Source organism: Rhipicephalus sanguineus, chromosome 3 (assembly GCF_013339695.2).
Source record: "Rhipicephalus sanguineus isolate Rsan-2018 chromosome 3, BIME_Rsan_1.4, whole genome shotgun sequence".
In the NCBI taxonomy this organism is placed as follows: Eukaryota; Metazoa; Arthropoda; class Arachnida; order Ixodida; family Ixodidae; genus Rhipicephalus; species Rhipicephalus sanguineus.
In genome coordinates, this window is record NC_051178.1 from 62,140,489 (window position 1) to 62,144,759 (window position 4,271).

General features: G+C 51.7%; 1 non-coding gene across 1 annotated transcript; it reads left to right on the forward strand.

Annotated features, from left to right (window-relative positions):
- The first annotated feature begins 1,866 nt into the window (after nt 1–1,866).
- LOC119388450 (U1 spliceosomal RNA) lies at nt 1,867–2,029 on the forward strand. Its single transcript, XR_005182734.1, has one exon. It is a non-coding gene; the product is annotated as a U1 spliceosomal RNA (small nuclear RNA).
- Nucleotides 2,030–4,271: the final 2,242 nt, after the last annotated feature.

Genomic DNA, 4,271 nt, shown 5'->3' on the forward strand with positions numbered 1-4,271 from the left:
TCACAGTCGATATATTGATCTTCTCCCCCCCCCCCCCCCCCCCGAAAGCTTTCTGGAGCTCACCTGGTTTTGCACTGCCTCCGTGATCGGCCCACCTTTGAACAAGCGATTTGTTATTGCACGACAAATTGTCGTGCAATAACAGCAAGCAGTCCAACGATTCCGGCTTCAACGAAGTGCGGCGCTTTTGTCTTATGTAGCCCGCCGAACTGAAGTTACGTTCGCTGCTTGCACTCGTCGCCGGGATTGCTAATATCTTTTTTCCAGCCTGGCAAGCTTAAGAATTTTATTTGCATTGCATACCAGCGACAGCGCGGCACTTTTGCTATACAAGTAGACGGCCTCATGCCAGCAACAATGGAGCTCGCTCGCCAAAGCCGTCACGTGTATGGGGTATGCCCACAAAAACGTCAGCTTGCACGAAGGCGATCTACGTCGGGTTGCTCGTTGCTGTCGTGTGCATTTTCACTCATATGGGATTTGGCCGTAAATCTAACGCGAACAGTCGCGTGGCGCCGTCACTAGCTCAGGTGGTGTCACTTCTCTGTTTGTCGGAGTGCAACAGAGGCAGTGCTTTACCTGCTCCCCTTTTGTTTAAAGTAGCGAATGGAAAGGAAAAGCGGTAGAGGGCCTTCGCGGAAAAGGCGCTGTATGCGTGCTGGAAAATAATTCCCGCTCATTCTCTATGTTTCGTGCTACAGTCGGGCTTTGCGCCGGGCCCGAGCCCGGCCCGGGCCCGAGGTGAAAATACGTCGGCCCGCCCGAGCCCGGTCCGCGGGCCGGGTCGGGCTCGGGCTTTCGGGCTACCCGGAGCCCGTGCACACCTCTAGCAAGCGGCGCTCGCTCCACTCCGGCGCGTGCTTTAGTTTGATAGGAGACCGCTACAGGCCACAACGGTGCGCTTCCTCTCTCTCTGTCGACAGTCGTCAGTCAGTGCGCTTCGATACAAATAACATGGACGAAGAAGAAAAGGCGGCGGAGCGGAGGGCTCGCAAGGCAGCAGCAGCGCGGGCTCGCCGCCAAGACCCTGCGGTGAGAGCTCGCGAGGCCGCAGAGAGACGTTAGCGTCGTGCGGACCCCGAGATACAAGCCCGCGAAGCCGATGCAGCGCAGAAGCGGCGACAAGAGAACCTCGAAGAGGTACGGGCGCGGGAAGCAGCGGCCAAGCGCAGAAAGCGGTCGCTACCTGAAGTTGGTGGCGCCGACGCGTGCTTCAATCGCGATTTCCTCCACCAGACGTTCGGCCACAGCTGCAAGGTCTGCGACCGCTTGTGGTTCGACAACAACCTGACCACAATCGCTACTATAACAACGTGTCACGTCTTTATATGACAATAGAGAAATTGTACGGAGCATTCACGGTTTACCCGGTTATCGCCGAGCCAGCTGCTCAATCATCATTCACTTCGTGGATATGGCGTGATTTTTTTTTTTTTTGCATCGCTCGTGTTGACGCCGCCGACGCGCGGGACGCTGACTCCGCTGATGGTCAATTTTCGCGTTTGATAAGGCATCTAAGGCTTTAGCCCTAATAAAGGTTTTTGCTCAGCACGTCGCGCACCTATTGATTGGTCGTTCTTCGCCCGCAAGCTTTGTTCAATGGTCGCCATAAAAAAAAAAAAGCTGGGCGATCACTACGTCGCGTAGCGTTCACCATTTTTTTTTCATCAAAACGCTCATCAGAATACTTTGCCACCTTGTTTAAATATAGAGTTTTGCGGGAACGAGGTTCTCTAATTTCGATTCATAAACATGCAAGCCCTACCAGCACACTCGCGCTTAACTTTACCTGTAACACTGCATTAGAAACCAGATCCAGATGCATGTGCCCCTGGAATGACAAGCGTGGTCGACAATTCCACAAGCATACTTACCTGGTGTCGGGCTCTCCGGTGATCAGCGAGGCCGGGGTCCCGTGCTGAGGCCAAGCATTGCACTGCGGTTGGCTGACGCACGCCACTTTCCCAAACAGGGATAGATGGGGCATGTAATTTTTGGTAGTGGGGCTTGGCGTTCGCGCCAGCCCCTGCATCAATTCTAAAGAAAGAATAATTGTCAGCGCTACTTGCCCAAATTGAGACGTGAGTGGAACCTGTGTCAAACAGGCAAGTGTACTTAAGAGAGCATACTCAAAGTACGCTTTACCAAGTTTGAAACATGTAAGGGGAGTGTCACTTGCAGTTGAGCATACTCTATCTTGTTGCGTGATATGCGTTTCTTAGTGAACAAAAAGAAAAGGCTTTGTATTCGTAATTCAACGTAATACAATCACATTATTAAAGACAATAGTCTTTCTTGGGGAACTTAAACGCCTAAATTTTGGTCTGTCTTTCTGTTTGTCGGCACGTCCCTCGATTCAGCCACCCGGCCAAAGTTGAACCACTTGCCCAAGGGCCAGCCACCTTGAACGGATGACTAGGTTCATACTTGTGTACATTGTTGATCAAAAAGCAAACATTACGCATATCTGAGGCGCAACATCACTAGGTAAGCATTAGGTGCTGTGTTCCTTTAATAGAAAATGCATAGATACGTAATTCTAGAGACCCTAGTTTCTTAAGCTGCGCTGAAAATGCGACTGCGCTGAAACTTGTCTTCCTCCGTGCCCTCTGCACGAGCTCATTGCTGTGTTTCGGTTTCGGTTTCGTATTGCACTGTATGAATGCCATGGGGTGCCGCTCTGACATTGCTGTTTTACTCAGGCGACGTGTAAATAAAAGAGTGTGTGGAGAGCACTCGTTGAGTGCGGACGTTCCTTCTGCTTCGGCGCTTCCCGCCAAACCGTTAGTCACCGCCGGTCTTCGCCTGCTGCTGCGCCGGGACTACCAGCCCGCAACACAGCACTCATGTTTCCCGACGTATTGCCAGATGGCGTCCATATCTCACGCTGCGCCTCTTCTATCTTCTTTAGACGACATTTGCAGCGACGCACGCAGATACGCGGCCAATTTTTCTTTAGCACACCGCGCACATTTTGATTGGTCGTGCTTCGCGGCCAATTTTTTCCTTTCTTTTTCTTTTCATCTAAATATTGAAAACGCGCTCGCAGTCTGTCGCCATTCCTTTCTTGTTTCGCACAGCGTGTGCAAAACAAGAAAGTGTCACCCAGTGTTCCGAAGCGTGCTCCCCCCCTTCCCCCCCCCCTAAGGGCCCTTAAAGGGGTCATGAAGCACCCCTTGGGCTTGTTAAAAAACACATCCTGTGGAAAGCTGACACGGCTATGAACTGCTCTGCCGAATATTACAGTCGTGCGCGCCGCGTAAAGGCCACAAGCGGAGCGCGAAGTTGCCGTTTCCTCAGGCGCCCTCTTTTCAAACAGAGGCCGGTTCTCACTCTCGTCGGTGGGCGGGGCGTCTGCATGTTGACGTCGCGAATCTGCCTGTTTACGTCGCAAGAGACATAGCATGCTTATTGGCCGATAGCCGACGTAAATCGAGAGTGGCGTTCGGATCAGATGCGCTTCTTGCCACGGGGTGCCGCCACTTGCCGGCGCCGCACTCCTCAGTACACGGTAGCCGCACTCGCCAACGCGAATCACAGCGGGAGAGCGATCGTGTTTCATGACGCGCGCTGACGTAACTTCTTTCCCCCGTGCCATCCCTCCATGTGTAGCTTCCAGTGCACTCGTCGGCACGAGAAAAGAGAGAAAGCTATGAAAGCGTGCGCCAAACCCCCGTAACTCCGCTGATTCTTGACGGAATCGAGAAATTTTTGCGGCAATCGATTCGGGAGGTAGTAAACTCCGATACTGAGGTCATTAGATCATTACTTGGAAAAGTGGTGCATGACCCCTTTAACTTGCCCGACTGACACGAGTATTGGCTTTCTGCCGGCGCGAGGGTAGTAAGGAGGTTTACGAAATTACAGTGGCGCTTCACTCCTCCAGTTGGCAGGACGCCGTTTTTTCTCATAGAATTACTGCTACCTAAAGATATATTCACGGACAACTTTTCTTGGCAATGAAGCGAACGCTACAGAGCCACAATGCACGAATTCTACCGCTAATGAATGTAGTCCCACAATTGCGTCCGTATTTCCTGCGTGAGATATATAAAATACTCCTTCATTTTCTACATATAGCTTTTTGAGACTGAACGCAGAGCACACAAGCGAGATATTTGTATTTATTTCACTTTATACGTTGTCACTTTGCGTTTTTGCGTGCGTGAAAAAGTCGCGCCTTTTACCCGTACCTTAGACGCTGAACAGCGTTTGCATGGAAATGCAACACTAGCCATCACTTTCCACGGCGTTACGAGACGCGCGCCATA